Source organism: Oncorhynchus mykiss, chromosome 15 (assembly GCF_057628025.1).
Source record: "Oncorhynchus mykiss isolate SJ-2025 chromosome 15, ASM5762802v1, whole genome shotgun sequence".
NCBI classification, from domain to species: domain Eukaryota; kingdom Metazoa; phylum Chordata; class Actinopteri; order Salmoniformes; family Salmonidae; genus Oncorhynchus; species Oncorhynchus mykiss.
The window spans coordinates 12,554,056-12,575,519 of NC_143036.1; the positions used below are offsets into that span (position 1 = coordinate 12,554,056).

Sequence of the window (21,464 nt, forward strand, 5' to 3'; positions counted from 1 at the left end):
CCAAATACAGGACCATTCTGGAAGAAAACCTGATGGAGTCTACAAAAGACCTGAGACTGGGACGGAGATTTGTCTTCCAACAAGACAATGATCCAAAACATAAAGCAAGATCTACAATGGAATGGTTCATAAATAAACATATCCAGGTGTTAGAATGGCCAAGTCAAAGTCCAGACCTGAATCCAATCAAGAATCTGTAGAAAGAACTGAAAACTGCTGTTCACAAATGCTCTCCATCCAACTCGAGCTGTTTTGCATGGGAATGGGAAAAAAGTTCAGTCTCTCGATGTGCAAAACTGATAGAGACATACCCCAAGCGACTTACAGCTGTAATCGCAGCAAAAGGTGGCGCTACAAAGTATTAACTTAAGGGGGCTGAATAATTTTGCACGCCCAATTTTTCAGTTTTTGATTTGTTAAAAAAGTTTGAAATATCCAATAAATGTTGTTCCACTTCATGATTGTGTCCCACTTGTTGTTGATTCTTCACAAAAAAATACAGTTTTATATCTTTATGTTTGAAGCCTGAAATGTGGCAAAAGGTCGCAAAGTTCAAGGGGGCCGAATACTTTCGCAAGGCACTGTATACCATCACATATTATCATAATTATAATACCAGTGCCAATAAAATATAGAATAGGTTTAAACAAATCCACAAGAATGGAATAAGATTGCACTAAAAATAACTACAATGCAATACATTGAAATCTGCAACCTTTTAGTGTGTGTGTGACAGTGAGAGTGTTTGATTGTGAGTGATGTAAATAAAGGCTCTGTCTTGTCTAGTAGTCTGCGTATTACGTGCAGTAGTTGGCGCACCTCTCCTATATCTGATAGTTATAGGTGTCTTTTGCCGGAGGTTACCTCAGCATATGTAGGCTGATGATCTGAATGATACATGGTGTGGATGGCATCATGTGGTGCACTTCTCTGAAGGAGAATGTTCTGCCCGACCCTAGAGTAGTGGTCAGTGCTGTGCTGTGATGGGCCGGGTCTAGTATTGCTATCTGTATTTACAATGGATCCCCATTAGCGGTCCCTCTTTGTGCCACCTGACCACACGACTAAACAGTAGTCCAGGTGCTACAACAATAGAGCCGGTAGGATCTGCCTTGTTGATTGTGCTGTTAAGAATGTGCTTAATTATGGACAGACTTCTCCCCATCTTAGTTACTGTTGTATCATAATGTTTTGACCTTGACAGTTACAATCCAGGGTTACTCCAAGCAGTTTAGTCTTCTCAATTTGCTCAATTTCCACATGATTTATTACAACATTTAGTTGAGGTTTAGGGTTTAGTGAATGATTAGTCCCAAATACAATGGTTTACATTTTTGAAACATTTAGGATGAACTTATTCCTTGCCACCCATTCTGAAACTAACTGCAGCTCTTTGTTAAGTGTTGCATTGGTTTAAGTCACTGTAGTAGCTGACGTGTTGAGTCATCCGCATACTGCAAAGATTAGCAAAGATTCAAAAAAGTAACAGGGACCTCGCTTCTACCTGGATTATGTTGGAGAGGCTTCCATTAAAGAACACCCTCTGTGTTCCAGAGGTGTGGACTCGAGTCACAAATATGATGACTTGCAACTCGACTGTGACTTTAACACCAATGACTCGTGACTTAACTTGGCCTGGAGGCTTTTGACTGGAACTGACTTGATACCCTCCCCAAGCCCAATACTTAAAAGGATGCTATTAAAAAAAAGCTTAAACTCTTCATTTAACGAATTACAGTTTGAATCAGACAGCAGCAACAAGCCTACATCGCCCGATTGTGCCCCATAGTGATCCTTGATAGTTGATAGCTATGGGGGGGGCGGGTCTTTCTAATGGCTACCCATGTACTTCCATGGAAATATAAAGTTTGTTTGAAAGTAATAAATATATATATATTTTTAAAAGCATTCATGATTTGAATGAATGTAATATACAAACTATTACTGTTTTTAAAAAATATTAAATTGTATTACATTTGGTGAAGAGCACATTATGACTTGTTTTGGACTTGAAACTCAAAGTTTAGGACTTGAGACTTAACTTGAGAGTTGACTTTGACCTGCCTGTCTTGATTTGGGACTTGACTTGGGACTTAACTTAGGATTTGAGTGCTAAGACTTGAGACTTACTTGTGACTTGTAAAACAATGACTTGGTCCCAATTCTACTGTGTTCTGTTAGACAGGTAACTCTTTATCCACATTATAGCAGGGGGTGTAAAGCCATAACACATATGTTTTTCCAGCAGCAGACTGTGATCGATAATGTCAAAAGCTGCACTGAAGTCTCACAAAACAGCCCCCACAATATTTTTATCATAAATTTCTCTCAGCCGATCATCAGTCATTTGTGTAAGTGCTGTGCTTGTTGAATGTCCTTCAGCCTATAAGCTGAAAGTCTGTTGTCAATTTGTTTATTGTAATATAGCAGTGAATCTGGTCAACAACAAAAAAATGTACCAAGGGGTGGTAACAGGCTGATTGGTTGGCCAGTAAAGGGGGCCTTACAATTCTTAGGTAGCAGAATGACTTTTGCTTCCCTCCAGATCTGAGGGGCCACACCTTCTAGTAGGCATAAATTGAATATATGGCAAGTAGGAGTGGCAATATAGTCCACTATTATCATCAGTCATTTTCCATCCAAGTTGTCAGACCCTGGTGACTTGTCATTGTCTTGTCGTTTGTTGCTGGCATGTCATGCCTACATTTGCTAATCTTGCCAATGAAAAATCATTGAAGTAGTTGGCAATATCTGTTAGTTTTGTTATGAATGAGCCATCTGATTCAATGAATGATAGAGCTGAGTTGCCCTTTTTTCCCAAAATGTCATTGAAGGTGCGCAAAAGCTCTTTACTATCATTCTTTATGTAATTTATCTCTGTTTCAAAGTGTAGTTTCTTCTTCTTTTTATTCAGTTTAGTTAAAATTATTTCTCAATTTGCAGTACGTTTGCCAATCGGTTGTGCAGCAAGACGTATTTGCCATTTCTTTTGCCTCATCCCTCTCAACCATACAATTTCAATTTCAATCCATGGGAATTTAACAGTTTTTACAATCATTTTCTTGATGGGTGCATGCTTATTAGTAACTGGGATAAGCAATTTCATAACTGTGTCAAGTGCAGAGTAGAGCTGTAGAGAGGGTTGTGTGTTATGATGGACATGGTCTAGTGGAGCTGTGATGTGATGGGCCTGGTCTAGTAGTGCTGTGTTGTGATGGGCCTGGTCTAGTAGTGCTGTGATGTGATGGGCCTGGTCTAGTAGTGCTGTGATGTGATGGGCCTGGTCTAGTAGTGCTGTGATGTGATGGGCCTGGTCTAGTAGTGCTGTGTTGTGATGGGCCTGGTCTAGTAGTGCTGTGATGTGATGGGCCTGGTCTAGTAGTGATGTGATGTGATGGGCCTGGTCTAGTAGTGCTGTGTTGTGATGGGCCTGGTCTAGTAGTGCTGTGTTGTGATGGGCCTGGTCTAGTAGTGCTGTGATGTGATGGGCCTGGTCTAGTAGTGCTGTGATGTGATGGGCTTGGTCTAGTAGTGCTGTGATGTGATGGGCCTGGTCTAGTAGTGCTGTGATGTGATGGGCCTGGTCTAGTAGTGCTGTGATGTTATAGACCTGGTCTACTAGAGCTGTGATGTGATGGGCTTTGTCTAGTAGAGCTGTGATGTGATGGGCCGGGTCTAGTAGTGCTGTGATGTGATGGGCCGGGTCAAGTAGAACTGTGCTGAGGCTGGTTTAGTCTGGTAAATCTGTGCTGTGATGGGCCTGGTCTTGTAGATATGTGCTGTAATACGCAGTGTCTGGCACTTCTCTTCTGGGGATTGTGGGGGTACTGTTTCAGAAAGTGCACCGGGGGGGCCTCTGCTGCTGGGGTGATGGCTGTGTGGGTCCCTGCCAAGTGTTGCATCCTTTAGGTTCTGATACTGTCCTGATCAAGGTGCACATTGTCCTATAAGTGTTCACATGTCAGAGTGGGATAGTGAACCATTCTGACGTTGAGCAGTGAGGCCCAGTCCACAGTGATCTGTTGATTTATTTTGTCAATCAACTGTCCTGGGAAGTATTTTTTTGGTAGGAGGGTGGACACAACTATATTGGTTGTTAATTTAGCAATAGATGCTCTGCTCTCCTTCCATAACTGTTTCATCTCTTCTTTTAGTTTCTGGACAGTGTCCTCCTCTTGAAGTTAATCCCTCTGAGTTCTATGACCTCTGCTTCAACTAGAGAGAGGGTGTTGTGGAAACGTTGCATAGCAGATGTTCTGGTGTTGTAGGCATGTCCTTGGCTCTGTCTGCTGCAGGTAAGGTAGGTAGAGGGACACTGAGGGCTTCTTGCTGGGTCACAGGGGCTGTTTGGTGTGTTGGGGTCTGCTTTTCTCCATAATCTCCCTCCGTAACTTTTTCCTCCGTTTCTGAGATGAGTTCAGCTTCTACTTTTAGGGCAGCAAACATATTCTCTAAAGCCTGGAGGCTTGAAACGTTGCCGTGTATCAATACAGTTCCATTATTGTAGAAGTTGACTGTTTGATATGTGTTGCTCTCGTCAGCTTCTTCAAAAAGGCCTTTGTTGATGCCTCTCTTTTTTAAGAAAGGGAAATGGTTCCAAATAACCCTTTTCCATATGTGCCCTCGTTTGGTATTAAATATTACATTTGCTCTTGTTTTGCAACAGGTAAGATCTGCAAACAGGCATTCATGGTTCTGTCCCATCATTTTTTTTTTTAGCTTTCTCCGTCTGGATGTCTGGTAGGTAAACAATTTCCATAGCAACTCTGGTGATGTTGGCTACAATGTTGCAATAGAACCCTACCTTTGCTTCTATTATTGTTTCTAGTGTCTTTAGAGATCTGTTTTACTCTGATGTCCTTTACCGTCTGTCCTTTTGGTTTTCTATTGCGTTGTTAACTAGATGTGTTTTAGTTAGCTAGCTAGCTTCTTTAGGAGAGTGCCTAGCAACTGCTTATCAACTGGAAAACAATCCAGCTAGCTAGCTTCTTTAGGAGAGTGCCTAGCAACTGCTTATCAATTGGAAAACAATCCAGCTAGCTAGCTTCTTTAGGAGAGTGCCTAGCAACTGCTTATCAACTGGAAAACAATCCTGCTAGCTAGCTTCTTTAGGAGCGTGCCTAGCAACTGCTTATCAACTGGAAAACAATCCAGCTAGCTAGCTTCTTTAGGAGAGTGCCTAGCAACTGCTTATCAACTGGAAAACAATCCAGCTAGCTAGCTTCTTTAGGAGAGTGCCTAGCAACTGCTTATCAACTGGAAAACAATCCAGCTAGCTAGCTTCTTTAGGAGAGTGCCTAGCAACTGCTTATCAACTGGAAAACAATCCAGCTAGCTAGCTTCTTTAGGAGAGTGCCTAGCAACTGCTTATCAACTGGAAAACAATCCAGCTAGCTAGCTTCTTTAGGAGAGTGCCTAGCAACTGCTTATCAACTGGAAAACAATCCAGCTAGCTAGCTTCTTTAGGAGAGTGCCTAGCAACTGCTTATCAACTGGAAAACAATCCAGCTAGCTAGCTTCTTTAGGAGAGTGCCTAGCAACTGCTTATCAACTGGAAAACAATCCAGCTAGCTAGCTTCTTTAGGAGAGTGCCTAGCAACTGCTTATCAACTGGAAAACAATCCAGCTAGCTAGCTTCTTTAGGAGAGTGCCTAGCAACTGCTTATCAACTGGAAAACAATCCAGCTAGCTAGCTTCTTTAGGAGAGTGCCTAGCAACTGCTTATCAACTGAGAAACAATCCAGCTAGCTAGCTTCTTTAGGAGAGTGCCTAGCAACTGCTTATCAACTGGAAAACAACCCAGCTAGCTAGCTTCTTTAGGAGAGTGCCTAGCAACTGCTTATCAACTGGAAAACAATCCAGCTAGCTAGCTTCTTTAGGAGAGTGCCTAGCAACTGCTTATCAACTGGAAAACAATCCAGCTAGCTAGCTTCTTTAGGAGAGTGCCTAGCAACTGCTTATCAACTGGAAAACAATCCAGCTAGCTACCTGCAAAAATCTATTTTTAAAAATGTACTTTTTCACGAGCCTATCTTCTTCTGTTGTTGCTTGTTTTGTCTCCAATTCAGTCTTGCAGTTTTCTTTATTTTTTTTGTAGAGTCGTGGCCAAAAGTTTTGAGAATGACACATTTATTAATTTTCACAGTTTGCTTCTTCAGTGTCTTTAGATATTTTTGTCAGATGTTACTATGGAGTACTGAAATATAATTACGAGCATTTCACAAGTGTCAAAGGCTTTTGTTGACAATTACATGAAGTTGATGCAAAAGTCTATTTGCAGTGTTGACCCTTCTTTTTCAAGACCTCTGCAATCCGCACTGGCATGCTGTCAATTAACTTCTGGTCCACATCCTGACTGATGGCAGCCCATTCTTGCATAATCAATGCTTGGAGTTTGTGGGTTTTTGTTTGTCCACCCGCCTCTTGAGGATTGACCACAAGTTCTCAATGGGATTGAGGCCTGGGGAGTTTCCTGGCTATGGACCCGAAATATCTATGTTTTGTTCCCCGAGCCTCTTAGTTATCACTTTTGCCTTATGGCAAGGAGCTCCATCACGCTGGAAAAGGCATTGTTCGTCACCAAACTGTTCCTGGATGGTTGGGAGAAGTTGCTATTGGAGGATGTGTTGGTACCATTCTTTATTCATGGCTGTGTTCTTAGGCAAAATTGTGAGTGACCCCACTCCCTTGGCTGAGAAGCAACCCCACACATGAATGGTCTCAGGATGCTTTACTGTTGGCATGACACAGGACTGATGGTAGCGCTAACATTGTCTTCTCTGGAAAAGCTTTTTTTCCGGATGCCCCAAACAATCGGAAAGAGGATTCATCAGAGTAAATGACTTTACCCCAGTCCTCAACAGTCCAATCCCTGTAACTTTTGCAGAATATCAGTCTGTCCCTGTTGTTTTTCCTGGAGAGAAGTGGCTTCTTTGCTGCCCTTCTTGACACCAGGCCATCCTCCAAAAGTCTTTGCCTCACTGTGCGTGCAGATGCACTGACACCTGCCTGCTGCCATTCCTGAGCAAGCTCTGTACTGGAGGTGCTCCAGCTGAATCAACTTTAGGAGACGGTCCTGGTGCTTGCTGGACTTTCTTGGGTGACCTGAAGCCTTCTTCACAACAATTGAACCGCTCTCCTTGAAGTTCTTGATGATCTGATAAATGGTTGATTTAGGTGCAATCTTACTGGCAGCAATATCCTTGCCTGTTAAGCCCTTTATGTGCAAAGTAATGATGACGGCAGGTATTTCCTTGCAGGTAACCATGATTGACAGAGGAAGAACAATGATTCCAAGCACCACCCTCCATTTGAAGCTTCCAGTCTGTTATTTGAACTCAATCAGCATGACAGAGTGATCTCTAGCCTTGTCCTCGTCAACACTCACACCTGTGTTAAAGAGAGAATCACTGACATGATGTCAGCTGGTCCTTTTGTGGCAGGGTTGAAATGCAGTGAAAATGTTTTTTGGGGGATTCAGTTCATTTGCATGCCAAAGAGGGACTTTGCAATTAATTGCAATTCATCTGATCACTCTTCACAACATTCTGGAGTATATGCAAATTGCCATCATACCAACTGAGGCAGCAGCCTGTGAAAATGTATGTTTGTGTCATTCTCAAATATTTTGGTCACGACTGTACATCACTCTAAAAACCATGTAAATCTCTATATTTTTATTGCGGTCGAGCGAAGGAGAGAGGGCTAGTGGAGAGGTTAAGCGAAGGAGAGAGGGCTAGTGGAGAGGTTAAGCGAGGGAGAGAGGGCTAGTGGAGAGGTTGAGCGAAGGAGAGAGAGAGGGCTAGTGGAGAGGTTGAGCAAGGGAGAGAGGGCTAGTGGAGAGGTTGAGCGTGGGAGAGAGGACTAGTGGAGAGGTTGAGCGTGGGAGAGAGGACTAGTGGAGAGGTTGAGCGAGGGAGAGAGGGCTATTGGAGAGGTTGAGCGAGGGAGAGAGGGCTAGTGGAGTGGTTGAGCAAGGGAGAGAGGGCTAGTGGAGAGGTTGAGTAAGGGATAGAGGGCTAGTGGAGAGGTTGAGTGAGGGAGAGAGGGCTAGTGGAGAGGTTCAGCGAGGGAGAGAGGGCTAGTGGAGAGGTTGAGCGAGGCAGAGAGGGCTAGTGGAGAGGTTGAGCATGGGAGAGAGGGCTAGTGGAGAGGTTGAGCGTGGGAGAGAGGGCTAGTGGAGAGGTTGAGCGAGGGAGAGAGGGCTAGTGGAGAGGTTGAGCGTGGGAGAGAGGGCTAGTGGAGAGGTTGAGCGAGGGAGAGAGGGCTAGTGGAGAGGTTGAGCGAGGGAGAGAGGGCTAGTTGAGAGGTTGAGCGAGGGAGAGAGGGCTAGTGGAGAGGTTGAGCGAGGGAGAGAGGGCTAGTGGAGAGGTTGAGCGAGGGAGAGAGGGCTAGTGGAGAGGTTGAGCGAGGGAGAGAGGGCTAGTGGAGAGGTTGAGCGAGGGAGAGAGAGCTAGTGGAGAGGTTGAGCGAGGGAAAGAGAGAGGGCTAGTGGAGAGGTTGAGCGAGGGAAAGAGAGAAGGAGGGAGAGGGAAAGGAGTGGAAAAAGGTTTCTCTTTACTTCAATTTAACCGTAATTGGTTCAGGACCACAGTGTACTTGGTTGACAACAGTTGAACTATAAACTGTTGTGTTATGGGTTTACCTAGCCTCTGGGTATCTGATACTTCATCATAGCTATTGTAAACACAGTACCTTTTATAGGCATGGGACAGGTGTAGGCATGGGACAGGTGTAGTAGGCATGGGACAGGTGTAGGCCTCCAAAGGATTCACTTGGTTTACTTGAGATATACGTTTTATCTCAGCTCCCTGTGATAATTTTCATCCTTTTTATGTGATTGCCTAATGTTGTAAATTCCAAATGTATTTGAGCAAATATGTTTTTTTTAAATGTGCACCTCCTGCGCATAAAAAATAACTGAATTCAACTGAATTGATTTTAATAGAGCAATATAATGATAATACATGCATGCAGAGGGGTATCGACAAATCCACTGTTGTCTGTGTACATGTGTAATAATCCCGTACAGTAGCTCTGTAGGATGTTCTGAAAGGATTCCTCATTGATGTCTCAGATGACTGATGTAAAATACATGTATTTTTAGGCATCTTTTCTCTTCTAGGCATCTTTTCGAGTACAGTAGAATTGAGGTCAGAAGAGACACACACACACGCACACACACATACTCACACACACAGTAAGATACATAACCTTCATAACAGATCAGATAGTAAATTCCCCAGGCCAAATGGTTGTGACATGTTGTTTGGAGGAAGTGTATTTAATGGAAGTTGGATGGTCCTTATGAAACTGGCCACTTTTCTACATTTCAACCCCAAAATAAAAGCAACCACCAATATGAACTCAGGTGATGTATTCCACGGTCATGTCAAGTACCAAATCTGAATAGCAGTTTATTCAAGAAGACAAATGTTGAAAATACATGACATTACAACAACAAATATCTTTCTTAATTTGTCTACCTCTCTTTCTCATCCTCTCTGTGTTGTGGTGATGAAGAATTTGCATAGATAATCCTTCTAGACTTTTCTCTATCCTGTATCAGAACAAAGATAATCAATTGCAACACAATCTCACTCTCGATTCATGCAAATATGTACAAAAAGTATTTCAGCAAATGTTGTGTGTTTTCGTGTGGCTTAATTGTGTAAAAAAAACAAAACATTTTTGTGCGTAAATTTGTTGGAAAATACACAAATGTTTGTGCGACTTCATTCATAGGAAAATACATTTTGGGGGGAAAACTTTTGAAAGTTGTTAGAGCAATGCATGATGGGCAATGATGTTCTACACTGCCTTTTTATGTTTCCCACATTTATTTATATAAAAAACAAACGTGTTAACAACACAATATTGTTAATCAACCAAGTTGTAACCAAAATAATTATAATATAATAGTAGCCTTATGTTTTTTAAATGTTTTATTGATGCCAATACAGTTTTTTATGCTTGTTTTCACTTAATACTTTGGGAAACTGGTACATTTGCAGTCTGAAAATACCCTTTTTCTGAGGAGGCAACAGTAGGTCTACAGCATTTTCTTGATAAAGGATTTCATATTTTGTGGAGCCTACGTTATGGTGTGTATCATAAAAATGTATCCCCATTCCCCAATCAAATACCTTCAGCAAAACCACAAACAAAATAATGGATTTCATATTTTGTGGAGCATACGTTGCACTATTTCTTTCATTATGCATTTTATACAAGGCCATGTCGAATTTTAGGAGGGTTGCCAGATTGGAGAAAAAAATACAGATTTTTCTGTTTTTGTTTGTGGTTTTGATGAAGGTATTTGATTGGGGAATGGGGATACATTTTTATGATACACACCATAATGCACGCACACACACACACACACACACACACACACACACACACACACACACACACACACACACACACACACACACACACACACACACACACACACACAGAGACTCTGTTCGTACTCATTTAGATTTTTTTTTTTTCATTAAATATTTGTATCAAGTTGTCATGTATTCACTGTCTTTAACAGGTTAAATGTTTATAGTTGACATGTTTCAGTAATGATTAACATGGTTAAATAGTCGTAAATCTCTGCTTGATTTAGCTTTTAGTGTATTTGGCATATTTATACCTATTCTGTACTTCCACTGAAGAAATCAATATTAATCAACACACTACTGTAAATAAATGGACATTACCTGTAATAACATGAAAATTGCTATCTGTAAATAAATGGACACTACCTGTAATAACATGAAAATTGCTCTCTGTAAATAAATGGACACTACCTGTAATAACACGAAAATTACTCTCTGTAAATAAATGGACACTACCTGTAATAACATGAAAATTGCTCTCTGTAAATAAATGGAGAGAAGTCTGAAAACATTCAGCTATAGGTTTCACAACCCTAAAACAATGACACCAGTTCTATCACCTTAGAAAAGTGTTTATTTACAACCTCTGGGGTATAACATGTTGGGCAAAGTTGTTCTCTTCCGGCGACCGACAGAGATGGCCGACCTCGCTTCGCGTTTCTAAGAAACTATGCCGTATTTTGTTTTTTAAGTATTATTTATTGCATTGTTCCCCAGGAAATCTTAAGTCTTATTACATACAGCCGGGAGGAACTATTGCAAATAAGAGCAATGGCCACCCACCAACATTACGACCAGGAATACGACTTTCCTGAAGCGGATCCTCTATTTAGTCCACCACCCAGGACAATGGATTGGATCCCAGCCGGCAACCCAAAACAACAGCGCGGCAGAACGGGCAGACGGAGCGGTTGGAGAGCGGTTCGCTATCATCCAGAAGGTGAGGTCAGTACAGGTGCATCAAAGCAGGGACCGAGAGACTGAAAAACAGATTATATCTCAAGGCCATCAGACTGTTAACCTTTCTAGCGCTAGTGGAACCACTCGACAACATTCCGCTGAAAAGGCAGTGCGCGAAATTCAAAAATATTTTTGGGGAAATATGTAACTTTCACACATTAACAAGTCCAATACAGAAAATGAGAGATAAACATCTTGTTAATCTACCCATCGTGTCCGATTTCAAAAATGCTTTACAGCGAAAGCACAACATATGTTATGTTATGTTAGGTCATAGCCAAGTTAAAAAAACACAGCCATTTTTCCAGCCAAAGATAGGAGTCACAAAAAGCAGAAATATAGATAAAATGAATCACTAACCTTTAATGATCTTCATCAGATGACACTCATAGGACATCATGTTACACAATACATGTATGTTTTGTTCGATAATGTGCATATTTATATCCAAAAATCTCAGTTTACATTGGCGCGTTACGTGCAGTAATGTTTTGATTCCAAAACATCCGGTCATTTTGCAGAAATATTCATAATAAACATTGATAAAAGATACAACAGTTATTCCCAGAATTAAAGATAGACTTCTCGTTAATGCAACCGTTGTGTCAGATTTCAAAAAAACTTTACGGAAAAAGCATATTCTGAGAACGGTGCTCAGAGCCCAAAACACCCAGAGAAATATCTGCCATTTTGGAGTCAACAGAAGTTAGAAATAACACTATATATATATTCACTTACCTTTGATGATCTTCATCCGAAGGCACTCCCAGGAATCACAGTTCGACAATAAATGACAGATTTTTTCCATAAAGTTCCACAAAGTTCATGATTTATGTCCAAATAGCCACTTGTTGTTAGCGTGTTCAGCCCAGTAATCCATCTTCATGAGGCGCGAGCACTTCGTCCAGACAAAAACTTGAAAGTTCCGTTACAGGTCGTAGAAACAAGTCAAACGATGTATGGAATCAATCTTTAGGATGTTTTTAACATAAAACATCAATAAGCTTCCAACCGGAGAATTCTTATGTCTGAAGAAAAGCCATGGAACGAGAGCTAACTCTGTCGGGAGCGCGCGTCACAAGCCTGAGACACTCTGCCAGACCACTGCCTCAAACAGGTCTCATGAGCCCCTCCTTTATAGTCGAATCCTCAAACCAGTTTCTAAAGACGGTTGACATCTAGTTGAAGCTGTAGGAAGTGCAACTTGACTCCATAGACACTGTGAATTCTGTAGGCCAAGCTTTGAAAACTACAAACCTCAAATATCCCACTTCCTGGTTGGATTTTTCTCCGGTTTTCACCTGCCATATGAGTTCTGTTATATATATAGACATAATTCAAACAGTTTTAGAAACTTCAGAGGGTTTTCTATCCAATACTAATAATAATTTGCATATATTAATATCTGGGACAGAGTAGGAGGCAGTTCACTCTGGGCACGCAATTCACCCAAAGTGAAAATGCTGCCCCCTATCCCAAAAAGGTTAAACAGCCATCACTAACATTGAGCGGCTGCTGCCAACATACTGACTCAACTCTAGCCACTTTAATAATGGAAAAATGTATGGAATAAATGTATCACTAGCCACTTTAAACAACGCCACTAATGTTTACATACCCTATATTACTCATCTCATATGTATATACTGTACTCTATACCATCTGCTGCATCTTGTCCATGCCGTTCGGCCATCACTCATTCATATATTTTTATTTACATATTCTTATTCATTCCTTTACACTTGTGTGTATAGGGTAATTGTTGTGAAATTGTTAGATTACTTGTTATATATTACTGCATGGTCGGAACTAGAAGCACAAGCATTTCGCTACTCTCGCATTAACATCTGCTAAGCATGTGTATGTGACAAATAAAGTTTGATTTGATTTGATTTACACTGTAGGAGAGTCTGACATACTGTACCAGTGAAAGGTTTGGACACACCTACTCAATCAAGGGCTGTTCTTTATTTGTTACTATTTTTTACATTGTAGAATAATAGTAAGGACATCAAAACTATGAACTAACACATGGATTCATGTAGTAACCAGAAAAGTGATAAACAAATATATTCGATTTTAGATTTGAGATTCTTTGTTGTAACCACCCTGCCTTGATGACAGCTTTGCACACTCTTGGCATTCTCTGAACCATCTTCACATGGGATGCTTTTTGGAGTTCCCACATATGCTGAGCACTTCTTGGCTGCTTTTCCTTCACTCTGAGGTCCAACTCATCGCAAACCATCTCAATTGGGTTGAGGTCGGGTGATTGTGGAGGCCTGGTAATTTCATGCAGCACTCCATCACTCTCCTTCTTGATCAAATAGCCCTTACACACCATGGAGGCCATTGTCCTGTTGAAAAACAAATATTAGTCCCACTAAGCGAAAACCAGATGGAATGGCGTATCGCTGCAGAATGCTGTGGTAGCCATGCTGGTTAAGTGTGCCTTGAATTCTAAATAGATCACTGACTGTGTCACCAGCAAAACACCATCCCACCTCCTCCTCCATAGTGCTTGATGGTTTTTGAGACTGCACTTGAAGAAACTTTCAAAGTTGTTGAAATGTTCTGTATTGACTAACCTTCATGTCTTGAAGTAATAATGGACTGTTGTTTCTCTTTGCTGTTCTTGCCATAATATGGACTTGGTATTTTACCTAATAGGGCTGTCTTCTGTATACCACCTTGGCACAACACAACTGATTGGCTCAAACACATTTAGAAGGAAAGAAATTCCAAAAATGTACTTTTAACAAGGCACACCTGTTCATTGAAATGCATTCCAGGTGACTACCTCATGAAGCTGGTTGAGAGAATGCCAAGAGTGTGCAAAGCTGTCTTCAAGACAAAGCGTGTCTACTTTGAAGAATCGCAAATATAAAATAGATTTTGATTTTTAAACACGTGATTCCATATGTGTTATTTCATAGTTTTGATGTCTTCATTATTATTCATTATTATTCTACAATGTAGAAAACAGTAAAAAATAATAGTAAAAAATAAAGAAAAACCCTTTATGAGTAGATGTGTCCAAACTTCTGACTGGTACTGTATAACCCTTAATTTGAGTTCAGTCTTCGCCAATGAGAACCAAGAGAGGCCTAGCTTTGTCCTCTATGACTGGGAAAGGCCTCAACTCTAGGCTATAAAGAATCTTACATCCATCTCATTAGATCAGAACAGGATGGCCCAACAGTGATTCATATTACTGGTTGGCATCGTAAAAAAGGATAGTTGTGTTTTGCTGCGTAACACACTTAAATTATTGGTCTACCCATATGATGTGGAACATTGTCAGGTTATTAGGTATAGAATGTTCATTAACAACAGAACACCATGGTTGCCATGACACTTTAAACAGGTTGTTTGTAAATGTGTAGAATGTGTTTGTTTTGGGTCCACACTGGTAAGTTAACTTATGTAAATTAGACAGTCACAGTGGATTTTCTTCTGAATAACTGGTCAGGGCATAACACATTCCATTAAGCGTCAAGCTACTTTGATGTAAGGCTTGATCACACCTGTAGTGATTACTTCTATCCGTCCCGCCCATTGATACTTATCCATTGTTCACTAGATATATCAAAGCAATTTCATCCAACACAGTGCGGAAAAACAGAATGCTTCCCACCACTAGATCACATAACTAAAGGTGAGCTGGACGCGATCCTAACGCTGCCACCAATGTAGTGGAAGAAAGTGAAAGCTGCAACAGGGACTCTAACCAGGGCTCAAACATGGCAAAGTGAACTCTAATGGCCATTGCCATGAAAGCCTAGTGTTCCCCTGGGCAGAGGCAGTAGGCCTAAAACGCTGGCATTTAAGGCTTGTTACAATAGCCTAAGTTTTTAATGACCATGATAATCATCATGAAATGGCCTTGGAGAAGCCATAAGTGTAAACCAACATAATTCATTATTTTACATGAACCTGTTTAAAATGTTTCATTATGGTTTAATTGATCATAGTCCAGACTCGTTATAGTTACAAATACCATGCAGTTGCACCTGGGGAATTTAAACCACATTTTTTTTTCAGGTCTTCTGTTTCCCCACATTTATTGATGAATGAATTTCCAATCTTGAAAATGTATCCCCATTCCTTAATCAACTACCTTAATGAATGTCACAACAAAAGACAACAGGCAAATAGAACCTTTTATTCTGAACTGGCAACCGTCATCAAATCTGTCACAGCACCAGTATCGCAAAGTATTTAGCAAAAACAAGCATAAAAAACAGCATTGGGATTCATAAATAAATAAAAAATAAAAATGTAATGTAAGACTACATAAGAATATAAATAAATGTGGGACACAACAAAGTCAGTGTAGAACACCATTGTCCATCATGCATTGCTCCAATAACTTTCAAAAGATTGTTCTGAAGTTTGCCCCCAAAAAAATATATTTTCCTATGAATGAAGTCACACAGAAATGTGTTCCTTTTCCTTCCAATTAAGTCGCACAAAAATGTGTTCCTTTTCCTTCCAATTAAGTCGCACAAAAAGGGATGTATTTTCACATGAATTTGAGCAACACAAAAAAATGCAAAAAAATCTGCTGAAATTATTTTTGTAAATATTTGCACAAATTGAGTGTGAGATACAGCAGTCATAGGGCCACATAGATCATCCCCTCCAATATCTAGAGTCCTTTCATGCTGTCAGTCAGGCCTTTACCAGTCCATATGGACTGAGGGATAAGATATCCTCACACAGAATGGACTCTCTGTTATCGCTATTTGGTAGATTTGGATTTGTATTTTTTTTATTTTTTAAATGAAACAATTATCTGCTGCCAAGGCTTCCCGGGGTCCACTCAGAGATCCTAAACTGTGGGTTTCACCTCTCTCAAAATGACTAATCATGTAGTTATGTTTATTATATTACGATGACCCTATTAGTATCATAGATTCAAAGCCTCAATATAATTATGGAAAACTGGAATCGTCTCATTGTCTAATTCAGAATATCAACGGTTGGTCACTGGCTAGAGATGAATTATATTGCTGATATTAAACTTGTTTTAATTAGTGTTATAGATAATTGCACATTGATCACCCTCCATAAAACTTTAATTATTATTATTGACTGTCATAATACAAATTATTGTTGGTCCTTTTTTATTAACCATTAGGCTGTCATGTAGGAATATAGTTTGATTATTTGTGTCTTATAAACCGAACAGTACATCATGGGTCTAACTAAATTGACGCCTCACTTCAAGCATTTCCAAATGTCTAATAGGCATCAACCTAATCTGTGCATTTGCATTGATCGTCTGGCTTGGCCTGGTGGAATTGACTGTGATTCGGTTCGTCTCTAGCTTTGATGACTCGAGCTTCCTAGCTGTCAAATTGTTGCCATGGAATTGACTTCTCCCCTTTGCGGTGCGGTCCAATAGTAACCGAGTTATTTACCGTGCGAGGACGGCCGATTGAGTACGAGAAGAGGGGTAGAGGGTAACCCCAAGAGAAGGATAGTGGATGTCTGAGGACCAGCGGACAGTAGTCCAGTAAATTGACATGTTCTGGCTCGCGTTGTCATGGAAAGTATTTTAATAAGATTTTGAAGAGAAAAGCTCCATGCTTACCCTTTTTGTTCAATTTTAATTCCGCATTTGGCAGAAAATATTTCGTTGTTTAAAATTATTTATTAGAAAGTACAAATTTCAGGTGCTGTTTTTTTGTGATTTAAGTGAAAAGATTAATTATTTATTACATGTATGTATTATTATTACAATATTATTATTATTATTATTTATACTTTTGTATTATTATTATTGGTATAGTCGTTACTAATTTACATAATTAGGCTTAAATCGTTAAATATTCAAGTTAATTTCTAAAATGCAGATATAGCCTAGTTATTCTAATTTGATTTAGTCTACTCTGAAATAGTGATCACATTTCAGGCACAAAATGAAAATCTAAATAATCCCAACTGAATTCAGTAGGCCCATTAGACCTGTATAGGTAGAGATACAACGTCTTTTGTTCTTCTTCACAATGGCCAGTAGCCTCTCTCTCTCTCTCTCTCTCTTTCTCTCTCTCTCTTTCTCTCTCTCCCCCCCCCCCCCCCCCCCCCCCTCTCTCTCCCCCCCCCCCCTCTCTCTCGCTCTCGCTGTGTGTGTCAAAAGACAGGGACAAAGAGTGCAGGTGCGTCTCCCAGATGACCAGATTGTCTTTTCATCACCATAATATTTCTGTAGAATTCACGTTACTTGTACATTATTGTGCTAACGGCTATTTGTGGTTTGGATCAGGGTTGCGTCTGGTATGTGGAGGTATATGGCAGAGGCGCTTTTTGAGGAGATAGATTTATATGGAGGACACTCCTGCGCACATGTCTATTAAAGAGGGATCAAGAATGAAAAACTCGCGCACAGCGAGGACCAAGGGCCAAGTGGGAAGGGGCACAAGGGCGAGGGAGATTAAATGGAATGAGGGTTGGATGGGGATAAAGAGATGAAGGGGTGTGTGTGTGTGTGCGTGTGTGTGTGTGTGTGTGTGTGTGTGTGTGTGTGTGTGTGTGTGTGTGTGTGTGTGTGTGTGTGTGTGTGTGTGTGTGTGTGTGTGTGTGTGTGTGTCGTGGGGGTGATCAAGTGTTGTCAAGTGTAGCCTATGAGTGTACAGTTTCGTGTAAATTTCCTCACCAGATCGACCCGTTCGAGCGCCGCTGTTCTGGAAGTCACTTTTCAACAAGCCCCCCTTTCAAACCCGGGAACACCGTGCAGGCTACACGCGCATCTGGCCCTGGTAAAGGCTTTACAATCTGTTCCATTGATTTCCTCTTATCAAATAAACATAATGGACACACCTCTACCCCTCCATACACCCCTCCATACACCTCCTTAAACCCTTTCACGCACTGCCTGTGCCTGCTCGCGCACAGTCCGGAGACGCGAGCAGCTGTGATTCCATGTAAATGTTACATGATTGACACCTCGTGATTCTACACACACACACCCCCCCCCCCTCTCTCTCTCTTTCCCTAATATCATACCGCGTATTATTAATGCACAGTTTAAGCAATAAACGCGCGTGTTGGGTTGCTGTTTTCTTATCTCCTGGTAACAATGCAACCAGTGAATAGATTGCCCCTGATTTGATTCACCATTTTTGATTAATGCCTGGTGAGAGGCCGTCGAGAAACGGCTGATTAATGTGATGTGATGTGATGCTGAAATGTGATATTGGCTGGAATTGCTCTAGTTGACCCTTTAAATGTAGCCTTAATCCGTGTGGTCGCTTTGATTACGTACTATAGTCTAATTGTCATCAAGGCTTGCCCTATCATCTCCCATCTGGAAGCACTCTGACATATAGCCACAGAGTAGTCACCACGCTATAGAACGTTAATGTAAGCTTCGTTTTAAACCCTATAGCTGTCTTTCCCTCTTTTCTCCTTTCCATCTCTTTTTTTCCTCTCCTTTGAAGAGAGCAGGAGAGTGGGCTGATATCGGCCTCATGTTGCGTATAGATTTTCGTTTATATAATCGATTGAAATGTCCCAATACATTGATTTTTGACTCAGTGTTTTACAAACAAGCGTTTATAGGTCTCGATTTTATGTTAGGAATGATTCCAGCGTGACACGAGCCACAGATGAGACGGGAGTTATTGGCAAGTGATCTAAATACAAACAAGTAAACATCTTTTGTTTTGCTTGTGAAATATCAAAATTGACCGGGACAGATAAAACAAGACAATAGACACAAAAGCATTGTCCTCCTCTCCTGCCGATGAAATACTGAAAAAAACACCAAGCGGTTCCTTCCTCTGAAATTCTTGCATTATATACCTTCACATTGCGGAATATTAAATTAAAGTTGGATAAGTCCATGTAGAGGGGAGGCTGCGTCCAACGCGGACTCATTTCCCCCATTCTGTAGAGGCAACACTTCGCTCCCCTCTTTTCAATGACAATGTGCCAAAAATCTAGGCATTTTCAAAACAGATCCCATATGCTATGAGCGGATTGCTACTGAGCGTACGAGTAAGATACAGAAAAGAGAAACGGAATGCTATTTTACCAAAGGTATAGTTTTTATTTCTCTTTTGTTGCTGCATGGGCATATGCTTTTGGAAATTTAAAGGAAGGAATATTCAAAGTTATAAACTGATTGTATGTTTATGTATTCGAGTTGTCTGGTTTAGGGTCCATGCCATTAAAACGTCGAGAAGTTTTAGGTTGGGTTAAATGTGGGGGAAAAGTTCATTGGTATCGGACATTATTCGGTGTTTGAATGGAAGGAGAATACATTTGAGATTTCTCTGTGGAGTTATGTCTGTACGTAATGTCTAACGCAAAGTATGGGAATATTATTTGATTCTCCCGGTAAACGTATTTTGCAAGTTAAACTATATGAACAAGTTCTATATAATTTGGGGTAATTAATTAGTTAGCATCACAAGCTTTTGTTTTATTCAAATTCACTGTGCACTGCCACGCAATATTCTAATGTGAAATTGACATGAATTTTGATACGTGAATAAATTCGGACCATTTTGATCCTCATGATTTGACCATAAATTCCATTATTTTGGGGGTTATATTTGCCCATTGATAGTTATGGATTTTTATAAAGGAAAACAGTTTTTTTATTTAACATTACCTCCTTGAGTCCTTGTGTGTTTCCGTCGCTAACACACGCTGCACGTGTGCTGTTGCTTCTCTACGTGTTGTGACTTGTGTTGGGCTATTCTGGTTATGGGTCTGTGTGTAGCCTAAAGGAGATGGGTCAGTGTGTTGGGTATAGAGGGTTTGCCAGTGGGTCTGTGTGTTTTGAGGAAAGGGTCAAACTTCCCCATTCGTGACCTAACGGACCCCAGAGGGCGCCGGTGCTTTGGACTAAAACCATCAGATTTAAAACAAGGGAGAACCCCCAACCTCCCAGTCCTTATGGCAGGAGTCAGACCGCTACCGAGGGCTGAACATGCCTCAAAGCAATGGAAAACAATGACCCAAGGAGAAAGCGTCAGGAATTTGATCCCATATTATTGTATTATTATTGTAATAACCATTCACAAAAAGCAATAGTAGTTATATTTTTATTCGTATTCGTTTGAAAATGAAACACTTGCAAATGGTCTTTCTGACATAAACTCAATTGGCAACGTACGGTCCTTTTTTAATCGTTTTATTTCACCCTTCAGTCTAACCTGAGGACACACACACACACTCTGAGTTTACAGATAATATATAATTAATTGGGGATTCTGAGATATGGAAATGGGGCGAAATGTTAGTTAACTTGGTCTTTTGTCAAGCAGCCTCCGGAGAAAGAGCATCGTCTGCTGGAACAGTGAGAGGGAGGCGACCGGGGGATTTACAAATGCATGAGGTTAAGATAAAGAGTATCAGGCCCTTAAATCCGCCTTACTTTCTTCTTTCACCGTGAAAACAAAAAACAAGTGAATGTCTGCAATATATGGACACGTCCCTCACAGTCGCCTGCTACGAGTGTATTAGTCTGCGTCCTCGCAAGAAAATAAGTGACCACCTGAAAATAAAATCAATCAATAGTTAATTAAACATTCAGAACAACCTTTAGTCCATCGCACCAGGTTTCTTGTTATAGCCTTACGATTCTGTGAGACCAAAAAGCTGTCTGCAACGCTCTGTCCATTGCCTCTTGCTCCATGCTGGTTTTCCAACCAGGCAGCGGCTTGTCTGGCTCCTCCTGTCCGCCGAGTGAGTCGCCTCTCCGGGAAGAGCAGTTTGGAATCCCTGGAGGACGCTAAAAAGCAACAGCCTCAGATCTGCGAAAAGTGACGCCTCGGCTGACCACATTTAACACAGGTCACAGCCCTAGTAGTCCGGGAAACAGTAGCCCTGGGTCGAGCTTGGTTTGGGCTGGGTCGGTGTGGGTCTGGTTCAGTTGTAGGCTACTGCAGTAGGATGTATTGGCTGCCAGCAGCCTTATCATAGGATCCCAAAACCCAGCTCAGTCAATTCACCCCCTTCGATTTTTTTTCATGAAGGAGAACCGATCTTCTGCTTCCCTACACGATGAAGACCATGTTCAGGTCTCTCTCCGGATAGCGACTGTTATGAGAGAGAACAAATTAAGTTAAACGGATCAGGGTGGAAGGGAACATAGTT

The 21,464-nt window shown here is 41.0% G+C and overlaps 1 protein-coding gene across 1 annotated transcript in view; it reads left to right on the top strand.

The window, feature by feature from the left end:
* The first annotated feature begins 19,202 nt into the window (after positions 1-19,202).
* Positions 19,203-21,464, top strand: part of LOC110489594 (zinc finger homeobox protein 4) — a 151,293-nt gene continuing 149,031 nt past the window's right edge. Inside the window, exon 1 of the mRNA XM_090199256.1 lies at positions 19,203-19,397. The gene's annotated coding sequence lies outside the window, so the exon portion shown is untranslated. The remainder of the gene's footprint in view (positions 19,398-21,464) is intronic.